Consider the following 16,706-nt stretch of genomic DNA (forward strand, 5'->3'; position numbering starts at 1 on the left):
AGACAACATAAATACTGTCACCAGGCCAGACAAAATGAATTCCAAACTTATGGGAGTAGACCAGTGATTCCCAATGCCTTGAAAGGCATTCATCCCACAAATGGGTCCTACTTAATAAGTAAGTCAATAAAGTTTCTGTGATCAAGTATATTTGGGGCACGCACCGCCGTCTTACAGAGACCCAATACACAGTGACATTTCAGTGTTCTGAGAAGACTCCCAGTAAGGGAATCTGTGGCATAACTTCAGGCTTGTGTTTTTCAGACTGATTTGATCCTAAGACCTTTTCAAGGATTTCAACAGACTTGGCCTTTTTCTAATTCATCTCCAGGACCCTAAACTCCAGCCATACTTGTAAATTCTCCAGTATCTCTGCATCTCTGGCTCCAAGGGCAATGTCTGGCATGTGATTCATTATGTCTATGTGCTGAGTAAATACATCAGCTGCTCTGCGCTGTCAGGGACTTAAAGACTCACTAAGCCCTAACCTCTGTCCCTGAGGAGAGCCTCTCAAATGTTCATGTTTATACGAATCCACCTGGTAATGGTGTTAAAATGAGTTTCTGATACAGTATATTTGGGGCAGAGGCTGATGGTCTGATTTTCTAACAAGCTCGCAGGAGAAGCCAATGCTGCTAGGACCCAGATCACACTTTCAGGCCTCGAGGAGGGGAACTCATGCAGGCAAGGGGCAGGCACCTTGAAAGGATGTATTTGCACCACAGATCCAGGACAAGGTGCTATGGGAACAGCAGGGAGGACATGATTTGCTCTGCCTGGATAGGGAGGCAGTGGAGGAGTGCCTTGTAAGTGTCATGAGGAGGGGCTGCTCCAGGTGAGTTGGGAAGAGTGAGCAGCATTTCTGCAGGTAAAGGAAGGAAGGACACGTGGGCTGAGCAAACAGCATGAACTATGTGACAGGGTAGAGAACAGTGTACGGCATATTCAGGTAACAGTAAGGGTGGGGGCATGGTATTTTGGGGTATAGGCAGGAGTACAGGGGACAGCAGGAGTCAAACCCAGAAGGGATATTGGACGGGATCGTGGAAAGCATTGCATTTTAAAAGTCCAAACATTTAACGGGGAGCTTTGAGAACTGATAAACTGCTGAGAGAGAAATCCTAGTGGGTGGGCGTGGTCTTCATGCCGCCCTTTCGCTGAGCCACGTGGCCACGGTGGACGCTGGCTGCTCTTGGATTTACCTCTGCTTTCAGATTTTCATGGGAAGTCAGAGAGGTTCTCAAAATCCCACGATTGACGGAGCATAATCAATCCCTTTCACTGGCTGGAGATTAAGCCATTTTTTTAAAAAGCACTTAGCATTTCAAGGGTGCTTTTACAGGCATCTCCACAAATCTAGGAAGCTACGAACTTTATTTAGCGGTTACAGACAAAACTACTACTGCGTACGGGGCTGTATTCTTCCATTCTGTTTCAGATTTCGGTCCAGCTGTTCTGGGATCTTTTATTTTAGAAACTGGAAAACCAGGGCTATTAATAGAGTTAGGCAGCCAATTTAAATCTGATAATGTGCTGACACTTGGCTGCGTACTTCAGCACAGATGCCCATGTGTACCATGTGTATTTATTTCTGTACAAATGTGTACAATGCATATGGATAAATAATAGCAAATACTATGAAGTCCACACTTAATATTCCACAGGGCCACCTGGGAGTTATTCTCCGCCTCCTAAATAGGGCACTCTTTGACATGGAAACATCACTTAGAAGATACATTCAACCTGTAGGTTCAGGAATCATGAGGATCATAAACACACACAACCCCTACTCTGGGTGGAAAAGAGATCCACAGAAAATTGCAACATTCTAGCTAAACTTCCCTTTACTTTGCCTAACATACCTTATCCTGTAGTCAGACTACTCCCTATTGACCATACCTGTCCAGCAATTTTCTTCTTTTTCTCGCTCATGTTATTCCCTCTACCATGCAAGAGTGTGGGCTTTGGGGTTATCCTTGGGTTCAAGGTCAAGCTCTGTCATTTTCTAGCTGTGTGATTTGGAGCAAATTTCTTACTAAACAGAGCTGTTCCCTCATGTGTACAATGACAAGAGTCACCGCACTTTCATCAGAGGACTGTTGTAAGGATCAAATGAGAGAACCCAAGTGAGTACTCATTAGATCTGTGACTGCCTGGAGTGAAGGGCTGTGGGGTGTTGCTCGGAGACGGGCACCAGGAAGTTTTCTAAGGTGATAATGTACTGTATATATTTATGGAAGAAATGGTTATGTGGGGGTATTTTTTCCTGTCCAATAAATGGGAGTAATTATTATAATTCCCTCTTCTCTACATCTGGATACTATCCATTTTTCAAAGTTTACCTCAGACACCATCTCCTCCATGAGCCCTGTGATAGTTTCCCCAATCGGAAGGAATCCCTTTTTACTTCGAACTAACATTCCTTCACCTGCACTTCTAAAACCCTTAGAAGCTCCCTGGTGTTGAGGTCTAGTTCTTTGCATGTATCTCGAATTTTCATGACTAGAACGGTTAGCCCCTTGAAGAGGCACATCTGTGTGGTCTTGGGATTCTGCACTGCATACAGAGTCCTACACTCTTCATCCTTCCATTAAATCATAGTGGAAAGAGTAAATTCAATGTGAGATACATAAGACTGCCTTGAACCCCATTCCAGAACCTCAACCCTATCAAAGTCCTCCTTAAGATTTCCATAATTATAGTTTTCCTCTGGCTTTAGCTATTGCTTGCATTATGTGGACTGTGCTGCCTTGACCCAGCCATGAAATGCTGTGACATTTCTTATCATGGACATATGCACACATGGACACATGAAATAGACTTTACTGAAGACTTGGGGGGGGCAGTATTGCAAACAGGTGGCACTCATCCCACAGCAGTGCCAAGAGCCGCAAACAAAGCCAGCCTGTTCTTAAATGTCCTCGTGGCCACCCTCCCACCAGAAGTTTTACACAAAGCCTTCTACCGTCACTTTGTCTCTTGTCTGCTTCCTTCTGGACTCTCCTTCTTCTCCCTCTCAGGAGCAAAAACAAATACCTTGCTTTGTCTCAGGTAGAGAAGTTCCCCCATTACCTTACTTGATTAAATCCCAGCCCAACTCCTGTGCTCTCAGCATCTCATCTTGAATCCTAGCACTTCCTGATGTTATTTTCCCACATCAAGCAGCTTCCTTCTTGAAAAGAATTTTGGTGACAGCGATGAAGATAATTTTCACCCCGTCACTGAATACCCAAACAAAAGCACAGACAGCAGGAAGAATGAAATTTTAAAAACCACAAGGAAAGACCAGTGACTCCCCAAAATAGACCATAATGAGGGAATGATGGCTGAGGAGTCTATCTCCTACATCAGTCACCTTTCTTGTTACCAGCACCAACACCATACCGGAAGCACCCTCTTGAAGAGAAGACATGGAAGCCTGGAGCTGAAAACAGCTGAGTTGTTCCAACAAACTTTAAGATTGTGAGAGTAAGACAGAAGCCAAAATAAATCATTTTTATCTTGTGTTTACAATGGCCTCTTCTAAGACTTTGCAAATGACTGAAAGAGAAGAGGAATATATATGTCTGGCAGGAAGGGTTTCTAGAACAGCTGGGCAGGAGAAGATAGGTGAGTCACATCCAGGAGACCTATAAATTGGGTACAGCCATGTGAACAGTGCCCTGGACATGAAAGAATATTAACTGGAGAATTCTCTGCTGTTTTCCTGAAACTGAAAACAGAGTAGCCATCCCTCGAGGAAGTATCCACCTCTATTAAAGGCTGGCAAGATAAACCTATGTCTTTTTCAACATGGACCATTCCAAATGTGTCTGTGTTCATTAAATTTAATTTGTTAACTCTTCAACTAAATACATCATAGTGTATGCATACCATGTTCTTGACACTGCATGAAACACAGAAAGGAGTCAGGAAATGACGTAAACATAAAGCCAGCGATTCCCAGCCTTGACTGCCCTATAGAATCACCTAAGGAGCTTTGACACCCTTGATTCCCAAGCCACGCTTCAGATCAAGTAATCAGAACATAGGGAAGTTACCTGGCCATATGTAGTTTTTGTTGTTGTTTTAACATGGCTCAGTATCAAGAAAACAATTCCAAAACTTGGAAATAAGCAATAGGATAACAACATAGACTTTCAACATCATGGTGGAGAAACTGTTTAACAGGTTCACCCCAAAGACTATCTAAGTCTTTAAGGGGACGTACCGTCATTTAATTTCACATTTACTAGGATTTTTCACAACTCTGTAAGAATAGATAATGTCTTGTAGAACAGTGGTTCCCAAACCTTGATACATAACAGAGTTACCGAGAAAGCTAATAAAGTATATAGAAGCTCAAGCTTATTAAAGCAGAACGGAGTTTGGGTTTCTGTAATTTTAGCAAGTTCCCAGGTGATTCTGACACACATCCAAGTTTGACAACCTCTGTTGTAGAAGTCTGATGGCAGTGCTATAGATTTTGGTCCATTAACAATGCAAATACATTTTTCCAGGAGAGATGCTAATAATTTCTGTCCAATTTGAAGATTATAGGGTGCTTTTTTTTTTGGCTCCATAGGACATTAAACAATTTTATATCTAACCTAGCAATCTTATACCAGCATTTTTTTTTCAGGACGTATATCTATTTGACCTTTCTAATTTTCTTTGGACGTATCCTGCTGGTTCTCTCATTAAATGAATCAAATAAGTCTTTGGCAAGTACGGACTGCATATTTGTACGAGAGTCAAGTTTTCAACTTTTGAAATTATACTTTGACACCAGGTGATCCAATGTGCATCCAAGACTGAGATTCACTGCTATAGATAGAAGCCAAAATCCTGGGAAGCATCCAAAAAGAAACCACTGTTTTCTCTACACCAAATGTAATAAGCTAATTATTCCTGCAAGTCTTTCATGAGTCACACCTCATAATAATAAAATTAATATTTATTGAGTGTTTACTATTGCCAAGCACTATTCTGAGAACTTTGCATGCATTATTAACTCTTTTAATCATTATACAACCCTAAAAGATAGGTACACTCTTCTTAATTAATCCCAAGTTTACAGATAAGAAAATAGAGGCACAAAAAGGTGAAGGAACTTGTCTATAGTTACCCAAATGATAAAAGACCGAGCATACATTCACACCAAGAACATGTGAACAGCACACTTGGTTCGGCCTATGCTCTTCATGGCTAAGTTAGACCACTCTTCAAAAAAGAATTGGTCATTTATGGTCATTTATCCAGATTCATGGCAGCCCTCATCTGGCTACCTGAATTATTTAAAAAATCAAGGCCAACCAAAAATTTATACTCTTACCATTGTTTTCTTTGGCAAGGTTATCACATACCCTTTCATTGTTTGCCCAGTCCACTACTAGGAATCATTTTCAAAAAGGCAGGTGTCTAACATCCCAACATGAGTATCTTATAAACAGATTAGATTATAAGCCTATAGAAATCTCAGTTGTATCCAAGAGGAGACATTCGATGTGTTTGGAGATTTGAAACCCTTGTCATGTAATTCTGTGGATTCCCTAAGTGCAATAATAAAAATATAAAAATAAAAGGGAGAAATATTTTAAATTTCCTCCTAATTTAAACTCACCCAAATCGACATTTGGGCAGGTCCATCAAAAAGCACTTGGTGAGAAATCATCTGTGCACTAAGTGCTTTTTTTCCTACCATGAGCAAAGGTCTGAATTGTAAGTAATATTGGCAAGAACAAGCTATAAGTTAAGATGCAAATCCAAATCGAGTGTGCGGCGTTCTGGCTTCAAGCCTGGTAATTGAATTTCCAGTTTATTATCCTTAATGTTTTTTCATGTGAGTTTGCAATTCAAGTCAAAATGGAAAGCTGCTCCTCCAAATCTTTCCCCTGAAGCACTTCCAGGAACAATTTCTTTTCAAAATCAAGAAATGGTTTTGGGTCAGGAGTGCACTTTAACTTTTTCAGATTCTAGAAAAGTCCGTCCTGAGGATGCATGAAACCATGGGTCCCAACGGCACTAAGCTGGAGAATGTGAACCTGACATTGGAGTTTCTAAGGGAAATAGAAGAGCTACATACTGTTAACTGGTTAAGATGCCATGCCACAGCTCGGATTTCAAGGGACATGGTGTGGACATGTAGAGCCAGACACAGTGGGTGGGGAAGAGGGTTCATATGAAATCCTCCTGCTTCATCAAACTTGGTTTATCCACCCCAAAGTTTGATAAAAACTTTGGTTTCTATCAAAAGCCTGAGTCGTTTGGTTTTAACAGCTAGGCCTCATCAAGAGCCCACTCTACATTCCTTTTTCCTAAAACTAGCCCTGAATCAAGGCTAAGGACCACATTGCTTTGAACTAGTCTTATTTTTTTTTTTAATAAACATATAATATTTTTATCCCCAAGGGTACAGGTCTGTGAATTGCCAGGTTTACACACTTCACAGCACTCACCATAGCCATACCCTCCCCAATGTCCATAACCCCACCCCCCCTCCTAACTCCCCTCCCCCCATCAACCCTCAGTTTGTTTTGTGAGATTAAGAGTCACTTATGGTTTGTCTCCCTCCCAATCCCATCTTGTTTCATTTACTCTTCTCCTACCCCCTTAACCCACCATGTTGCATCTCCACTTCCTCATATCAGGGAGATCATATGATAGTTGTCTTTCTCTGATTGACTTATTTCGCTAAGCATGATACCCTCTAGTTCCATCCACACCATCGCGAATGGCAAGATTTCATTTCTTTTGATGGCTGCATAGTATTCCATTGTGTATATATACCACATCTTCTTTATCCATTCATCTGTTGATGGACATCTAGGTTCTTTCCATAGTTTGGCTATTGTAGACATTGCTGCTATAAACATTCGGGTGCACCTGCCCATTTGGATCACTACGTTTGTATCTTTAGGGTAAATACCCAGCAGTGCAATTGCTGGGTCATAGGATAGTTCTATTTTCAACATTTTGAGGAACCTCCATGCTGCTTTCCAGAGTGGTTGCACCAGTTTGCATTCCCACCAACAGTGTAGGAGGGTTCCCCTTTCTCCGCATCCTCGCCAGCATCTGTCATTTCCTGACTTGTTAATTTTAGCCATTCTGACTGGTGTGAGGGGATATCTCATTGTGGTTTTGATTTGTATTTCCCTGATGCCGAGTGATATGGAGCACTTTTTCATGTGTCTGTTGGCCATCTGGATGTCTTCTTTGCAGAAGTGTCTGTTCATGTCTTCTGCCCATTTCTTGATTGGATTATTTGTTCTTTGGTGTTGAGTTTGCTAAATTCTTTATAGATTTTGGATACTAGCCCTTTATCTGATATGTCGTTTGCAAATATCTTCTCCCATTCTGTCAGTTGTCTTTTGGTTTTGTTAACTATTTCCTTTGCTGTGGAAAAGCTTTTGATCTTGATAAAATCCCAATAGTTCATTTTTGCCCTTGCTTCCCTTGCCTTTGGAGATGTTCCTAGGAAGATGTTGCTGCGGCTGAGGTCGAAGAGGTTGCTGCCTGTGTTCTCCTCAAGGATTTTGATGGATTCCTCTCTCACATTGAGGTCCTTCATCCATTTTGAGTCTATTTTCGTGTGTGGTGTAAGGAAATGTTCCAATTTCATTTTTCTGCATGTAGCTGTCCAATTTTCCCAACACCATTTATTGAAGAGGCTGTCTTTTTTCCATTGGACAGTCTTTCCTGCTTTGTCGAAGATTAGTTGACCATAGAGTTGAGGGTCTATTTCTGGGCTCTCTATTCTGTTCTATTGATCTATGTGTCTGTTTTTGTGCCAGTACCATGCTGTCTTGATGATGACAGCTTTGTAATACAGCTTGAAGTCCAGAATTGTGATGCCACCGACTTTGGCTTTCTTTTTCAATATTCCTTTGGCTATTCGAGGTCTTTTCTGGTTCCATATAAATTTTAGGATTATTTGTTCCATTTCTTTGAAAAAAATGGATGGTACTTTGATAGGAATTGCACTAAATGTGTAGATTGCTCTAGGTAGCATAGACATTTTCACAATATTTATTCTTCCAATCCAGGAACATGGAACATTTTTTCATTTCTTTGTGTCTTCCTCAATTTCTTTCATGAGTATTTTATAGTTTTCTGTGTATAGATTCTTAGCCTCTTTGGTTAGGTTTATTCCTAGGTATCTTATAGTTTTGGGTGCAATTGTAAATGGGATTGACTCCTTAATTTCTCTTTCTTCTGTCTTATTGTTGGTTTAGAGAAATGCAACTGATTTCTGGGCATTGATTTTATACCCTGACATTTTACTGAATTCCTGTACAAGTTCTAGCAGTTTTGGAGTGGAGTTTTTGGGTTTTCCACATATAGTATCATATCATCTGCGAAGAGTGATAGTTTGACTTCTTCTTTGCCAATTTGGATGCCTTTAATTTCCTTTTGTTGTCTGATTGCTGAGGCTAGGACTTCTAGTACTATGTTGAATAGCAGTGGTGATAATGGACATCCCTGCCATTGAACTAGTCTTCTTAATGGAGAATGAGGTTTAAAGGTGTGAGCTAGCTTACTGTGATGACAGTAACAAAAACAGTAACTATAAACACAACCTAATGAGGTTTTGCCATGTTGCAAGTTACATTCAACTCTATGCATTATTTGTTATACAATGTAATTCCCATAATAGGCTGAAAAGATAGGTTATCGTCCCCCAACTTTATATAGGAAAACTGAGGTTTAGAGAGTTCAAGTAATGTTCCCAAGGTGATATAACTAGAATGGAGGCTTAGCTAATATTCCCACCTAAATCTGTGTGCTCTGAAGCTTGTGCTTTTTATTACTAAGCTAAGGGACTGTATACTTTCATTTTTCTTTAAACATTTAAGCATTCATGTATGTATACACATATGTTTCTGTGTGTAAAAAAGAGTATGAGGAAGAAAGCAAAACTGTCCCATAAGCTCATTGCCTACACATGTACATGGCATGAAAATCCAAGTATGGTAACATCAGAAGATGAAAATTAAAAGCTTTCCCTAGGCTCTGTCCCCAAAGGTAACTATTTGTATATTTCCTTATACATCCTACCAAGAAAAAATATTGTGCACTGCCTTGCAAAATGTATATATATTTCCTCCTCCAAGTTGTTTCTTTTGTTTATTTCTCCTCCATATTATTATCCTGCCTTCTTTGGATAATACAATATAAATTGACATGCCCTTGCTTTTTTTTTTTTTTTTTACATATCATATCTTGAAGTTCTCTCCATATCCATATGTATGCGTGTGTATTTTTTTCAAAAATCGTTTAATATTCCATTAATTGACATAACTAGCTCCCAAGTATGTTAATTCAGATTATACCCCTTTTTTGTAATGAAAAAGTTTAGTATATGAACATAGTGTAATAAATATTTTTATGCATATATTTTGACATATCCTTAGGGTAAATATATAGCAGTCAGGTTTTATTAGTGAGGGGTCATGTGCATTGTTTAAAATTCCTGTAGACATTGCCAAATTTCCCTCTAAAGAGGCTGCATCAATTTGCCTTCCCACTGGCAGACTGTGAGTGGTGTTCTTTACTGTGTCCACTTACTCTCATGTCCATGTCACTTGATGCTCCCACCAACATTATGTGGCAGGTAGAATATGGGTGTCACTCCTGTTTCTAGCATGAGTCATGGCTACAGCCCAGATGTTCTTATTCTAATTACGGAAACCTTTCCTCAGACAAATTGCACTTGAAGGATGAAAACATAAATCAACAGTCAGTATCTTCTGTTTCTACCTTTGACAGATGAAGATAACAAACACAACTGGGACCTTTTGTGATTCAGTCTCTGGGATAAGGACTGTAACCAAGTTTGGAACTCCTAAAATACCACTCACTTAGAATCTGGGACTGAGCCATGACCTTCTATTGTTCAAAGGCATTTTCCTTTGTAATAATTCCATGGAAAGAAAAATGACTTGAAAGTTGTATTTATTAAACAGCCCCAAAGGCATTTGAACATCAATTTACATTTTTCTTTTTTATAGAAAATAAAAACATAGTTAAGTGTAAATGAATGTCAAACATATGGCTTACATTTCCTTTAAGATGCATGTGGGTTTTAAAAACTAATGGAAATACCTTCGGAGAAACACTCTCCACAATATGGTGAATCAAGATATGTAGAACGTTTGAAGTGAGCCAACATGGCAAGATGGTTCTTGTAGAAGTGGTCTTCTGACCCCTCACGTGAGATTTCAAAGGAGTCAGCTCTCTGAACTCCTGTTCAGGCTCATGACTTAAAGGGATGTTATCAAGATAAAGGGAAGGTGAACAATGAGAGACTATGGACTCTGAAAAACAATCTGAAGGGTTTGAAGAGGTGAGGGGTGGGAGGGTGGGGGAACCAGGTGGTGGGTATTAGAGAGGGCATGGATTGCATGGAGCACTGGGTGTGGTACAAAAACAATGAATACTGTTATGCTGAAAATAAATTTAAAAAAATGATTATTAAAAAAAAAACGAAACAAAACAAAACAAGGAATTATCCTGGATAAAACTTGAACCAAAACAAACAAACAAAAAAAGATACTTCAAAGTTAAGAAGGCCTTTGCTATTACTCCCCAGCCATTTAATGAACACCTATTCTGTTCTGGGAATCAGAGATAAGATAAATAAGAGATGGCCCTTCCTCAGGGAATTGAAGTCCTAGTGAGGAAACCAGATAAGAAAAGAGAAAAAAAAAATGGGGTCGGGGCACCTGGGTGGCTCAGTGGGTTAAAACCTCTGCCTTCAACTCAGGTCATGATCCCACGGTTCTGGGATCAAGCCCAGCATCGGGCTCTCTGCTCAGCGGGGAGCCTGCTTCCTCCTCTCTCTCTCTCTCTCTCTCTGCCTGCCTCTCTGCCTACTTGTGATCTGTCCGTCAAATAAATAACCAAAAAAAAATCTTAAAAAAAAAATGGGGTCAATGGGGTATAACATAGGTCAGTACAAAGAACACTCGCCCTGCTTTGTGTAGGGGGAGGGAAAGGGAAGATAGCCTAATGGAGAAAACATCTACTTAAGAGATCTGGAGGATGAGTAGGAGTATCTGGCCAGAGTTTGCTGAGGCCATCACAGCACTGAGGGCCGTGAACCCAAGGGCAGAGGCATGGGAGGCTTGGCTCTGCAGGAAATGATGGTAGTTCCACTTGACTGGAATACAGAATAGACCATGAGGGGGGAGTAGTTAGCAAGAAGGCCAGACAACAAGCCGGTGTCAGACCATGCTACAGTGTTTGAACTCCACTGGGAAGAACCAATAAAGCGTTTAAGGAGAATATTTGGGGTTTTAGATTATTCTGTCCTATGTTTGGGAAACAGATTAGAAAAAAAAGCAGTATTGGGGCACCTGGGTGGCTCAGTCGGTTAACCCTCTGCCTTTGGCTCAGATCATGATCTCAGGATCCTGGGATCGAGCCCTGCATCGGGCTCTCTGCTCAGCAGGGAGCCTGCTTCCTCCTCTCTCTCTCTGCCTGCCTCTCTGCCTACTTGTGACCTCTGTCTGTCAAATAAATAAATAAAATCTTTTAAAAAAAAAAAAGAAAGAAAAAGCAGTATTGGAGATAAGGAGGTCAGTTAGGGTGCTGTTGCTGAAATTCCATGAGTCGTGATGAAGACCCACACTAAAGGGTTAGCAGTGAAGATAGAGAGAAATGGATGGATACAAAAGGTTAAGATAGAATCTCAAAAAGATAATTTTAAGTGTAAAAAATCAAATTGTTGAATGATATTTACAAATGATATTAAAACAGTTCATTGTATTATTTACAAATATTTACCTTTTTCCATGGTTGAGCACACTTTACTAATTAGTTTACTTAATTATTTATTCATTTAAATTTTTATTTTAATTCCAGTTTGTTAACATACAGTGCAATATTGGTTTCAGAAGTAGAATTCAGTGATTCATCACTTACGTACAACACCCGGTGCTCAGCACGACAAGTGTCCTCCTTAATACCTATCCCCCATGTAACCCTCCCCCAGCCAACCTCCCTCCAACAATGCTGTTTTTTCTCTATCCTTAAGAGTCTCTTATGGTTTGTTTCCCTCTCTCTTTTCCCCCCTCCCATATGCTCATCTGTGCTGTTTCTTAAATTCCACATATGAGTGAAATTATACAGTATTTGTCTTTCTCCGAGTTATTTCACTTAGCATAATACACTCTAGCTCCAGCCACATCACTGAGAATGGCACGATTTCATTCTTTTTCATGGCCAATTAATATTGCATTGTGTATATATACCACATCTTTATCCATTCATCAGCTGATGGACATTTAGGCTGTCTCCATAGTGTGGCTATTGTTGATAATGCTGCTATGAACATCGGGGTGCATGTACCCCTTCAAACCTGCATCTTTGTGCCCTTTGGTAAACATCTAGTAGTGCAATTAACTTTGGGGGGAACCTCCATACCGTTTTCCAGAGTGGCTGCACCAGTTTGCATTCTTACCAACAGTGCAAGAAGGTTCTCTTTTTTTCCATATCCTCACCAACATCTGTTTTCTCCAGTTGTTAATTTTAGCCATTCTGACAGGTGTGAGGAGGTATCTCATCGAGGTTTGATTTGCATTTCCTCATGATGAGTGATGCTGAGCATCTTTCCATGTGTGTTAGCCATCTGGATATCGTCTTCGGAACTATCTATTCATGTCTCCTGCCCATTTCTAAACTGGATTATTTTGTTTTTTGGGTGTTGAGTTTGATATGTTCTTTATAGATTTTGGATACTAACCCCTTATCAGGTATGCCATTTACAAGTATCTTCTCTCATTCCGCAGACTGCCTTTTAATTCTGTTGATTTTCCTTTGCTGTGCGGAAGCTTTTTATCTTGATGAAGTCCCAATAGTTCATTTTTGTTTTTGTTTCCCTTCCCTCCAGCAATGTGTCTTATAATAAGTTGTTATAGTTGAGGTCAAAGAGGTTGCTGCCTGTGTTTTCTTTTAGGATTTTGATGGTTTCCTGTCTTACAGTTAGGTCTTTCATTCATCTAGGATTTATTTTTGTGGATGGTGTAGAGAAGTGATCCAGGTTCGTTCTTCTGTACAATGCTGCCCAGTTTTCCCCGCACCATTTGTTGAAGATACTGTCTTTTTTCCATTGGATATTCTTTCCTGCTTCTTCGGAGATTACTTGATCATGGCGTTGTGGGTCCATCTCTGGGTTTTCTGTTCTGTGCTATTGATCTCTGTGTCTGTTTTTGTGCCTGTACCATACGGTATCAATTACTACAGCTTTGTAATAGAGCTTGGAGTCTGGAATTGTGATGCCTCCAGCTTTGCTGTTCTTTTTCAGGATTGCTTTGGCTATTTGGGGTCTTTTGTGCTTCCATACAGTTTTTAGTTTCAGGATTGTTTGTTTTGTTTTGTTTTTTTCTAGCTCTGTGAAAAATGCTGGTGGTATTTTGATAAGGATTGCATGAAACGTGTAGATTGCTTTGGGTTAGTACAGACAAATACAAACACTTACCTTAGTGGTAGACACATAAAAGCATGCCCAGAGATACCTACCATCGGGAAAAATGGAGAAGTCAAGAATAGGTATTAAAAAGCCTTCAAAAATGAATGGTTTATTAAACCATTTATTTAGTTTTTCAACCTCTGCACCACTGGCATTTTGGCATTTGATTTCTCACTGAGGAGAAGTGTCCTGTGCATGGCAAGATGTGTAGCGGTGTCCCTGTCCTCAATAGAGGGGACGTGAGTAGCACGTCCCCAAGTCATGACAATCAAAAATGTCTCACAATTTGGCCATGTGTCCTGGGAGGGCAGAGCAGTCAAAACACCCTTGGTCAAGAACTACTAGTTTAGTAGATGGGCATTCTTTACATTATTCCTTATACTTTTCTTTAAAAAAAAAAATTTTGTTATAAACGGGGTGGGGGAGAATACTCCTTCAGCTATGATTTCAATCAGCTGTAGCATGTGCTTGGCATTGAGTTATCAAGTTGCATAAAACGAAACCCTGTCTCTAAGCAGTCGATGTGTAGCCAGGCATCTTACTGTGGAAGGGAAGAAGCTTTGGTGTGGGACAGATCAAGACCTAAAGATGGATTGGAGACAGATCTAGGACAGATCTAAGGGCAGCTCCTAACTCGGCCACATATGAGCTGTGAGAACTTCAGTGTTCTCCTCTCCAAAGTGAGTATTTTTCTTAAAAAATCCAGGTGATACCTCCAGGTAACCTCTGAAACATGGTAAGAATGCTATAAGCAGTAGGAATGATACTGTTTATTGTTGTTTTCATCACAATTTGTAAGTACATACTTACAATACAAGATAGTGTTGATGACATCGTCTCTGCGCAAACCCCCCTCTCCCCCTGCCCCACCCCACCATCACAGGTGGCCATGAGGGACAGGAGAGCAATTTGATGCTCGCCGTTGCTGGTCAGTTCCTCCCATCTCAGTTCAGTTGCCAAGCACCCTCAGTCTGCAGTCACAGAAGCATCAGTGACAGTGACAGAAAGGGAGAGAGCAGATACAGGCCGAGCAGGAAGAAACAGCTCCAGTGGCTCATGACGTAGAAGGAGGTTCTGGAGAAGGTCTGACATATTCACTTAAATTTTCAGTCTTTATGAAATCAAAACCCCTTCGTCCTTTTTTTTTTGTCTTTCAATCCTGCCTGGATTCTCCTTCTTTATAGACCCTACGGGGTGATACCTGATCACACCGCCCCCAAGAGCTGGCTAATTCCATGCTCAAATGAAAACTGGTAACATATTCTCATGACATAGGAAATGTTCGGGAGTCTTGGGCAAACTTCCTTGGCATCTGAGCAGCCTTCCTTGGTAACAGGCCTGATGCTAGTTGGTTTCCTCCCAAATATATGTACATTGTATTATACTTTCATAATAAACTCTTTGCAAGAATCAGAAAGTTTCTATTAGCACATCCTGTTTACTGTTCTTAACAGGCTATTTTTTTATTTAGATCATTAAATTCTGTACTGAAAATGTCCAAGTGTATTATGGTCAGCTCTGTGCCACATCTTTGCATATGCCAAACGGCTACAAAGTTGCTACAGGAGTTGAAGAAGGAAAGAAATCCTCTCTCTGGAGCAACCAAAAAGCCTAGCCTAAAACGAAGCCCCTGAGCCCATCCACAAGGAATGGCTGTGATTTGGTTACCCAATAATAGAAGGCAGACAGTCCTTGTTTGTACAACAAACGCAAATGAGGACAAAACAATAGGAAACAGGACAATAGAGAGGAGAACTATGATGCTGATTTGACTTAGAACATCAGAATCAGGGCACCACAGAATCACTTAATGCTAACTCACTTAATTCATTCAATAATTAATTGGGTAGCACCTAAAATGATTCCAGCACCCCACTAGGTACTAGGGTGGATCTAACCCAGATCTTTTTACAGCACCAGGAAACCAATCAATCATTATGGAGTTATCAAGATCCACTGGTGTGGGGTGTGTGTGTGGATATTCTAGAAATGGAATAAGAACTCTACAGCATCATTTGTATGACATTAGTGTCACACAGTGTCACTAGTATGACTCAAATATGTCATCTCAAATTTGGTTTTGCCCACTAACATACGAAGTTACACATCATCATTGTTTCGTATCCTCCTGGAGGGAACATGACCCAAGACGTACCTTCACCATCCTCCCCTTCCCACAATACATGGTTCCCAAGGACAGCCTCTGTCCTCATGGATGAATTCAATTCACAGAAATTAATTATTTTCAGAGTTCTTTTCATCTCCTGAAATACACGGGATCACAACGGGCTGGAAGAGAAGGCTGTAAGAACAATCCACATTGCTGCTAAGTAATCATTCTCAGTGGGCTTTATCTGGGCTGCACATGCCTTTAATCTGCTTTTAAAAACATTAAAACTCATTTAATATACTTCTAAAAATGAATAAGGCAATAGGAAAGGAACACATTAATGACTATTCACACAACCTGTTAAATTTTAACCCAGTTTATTATTTAGTGTACTGTAAATCAAATTAATTACAAATATTGGTACTGACAACGCACACATAATTAGTTTTTAATCTTAACTGCCTTAACACAGTTGAGGTGCAAAGAAAGACTTCTTAGTGCTATCCGACTATATTAATAGACTGCTGAGAGGTAAACCACTGTAATTTATATGCATTTTATTTGCACATAACTCTCCAACGGCTCTCTTGTGATGCTTAGTAATCCAATGCCAACATGGATTGAAATGGTTTAGCAAACACTTAGCCAGAAATGAAAATTGGTATCTACCAGGAGATGATGTGATTAGTTACTGTACTGGAGCCTATGGTTTTCAAAGATTCAATTTACCCCAATATGCAAAATTGGTGTCTTATTCTATCAAGCTGGCAACAATTGGAGTTCTATAACCTAAAAATCTAATTAAGTGCAGAGTGAGATAAAAAGTAAGGCACCCAAAATCTACTTTATTGCTGCAGGAACCTCTGAGATGGAGATGAACCTCTTCATTTTACAGAGGGGGAATATAGAGAACTATCAGAGAAACTGTATCTTATCAAGGTCCCACCCATTGTGAAGTTCGATCCTCCATGCCTCACGGACACTCCACGTGTCCCCCGAGGGCTTCCTACCTATGTTATTATAAGACGGAAGATCCACTCTGGTGTAATTGATGGGAAAGGAACAGGATCCTCTTTATGAGCCAGAGCCTGGAATTGCATCATTATTAATTATTCTTCAGGGATATGATAAGATTTTCTATATTAC

This window comes from Enhydra lutris, unplaced genomic scaffold, assembly GCF_002288905.1.
Source record: "Enhydra lutris kenyoni isolate GAN:26980312 unplaced genomic scaffold, ASM228890v2 scaffoldscaffold54, whole genome shotgun sequence".
In the NCBI taxonomy this organism is placed as follows: Eukaryota; Metazoa; Chordata; class Mammalia; order Carnivora; family Mustelidae; genus Enhydra; species Enhydra lutris.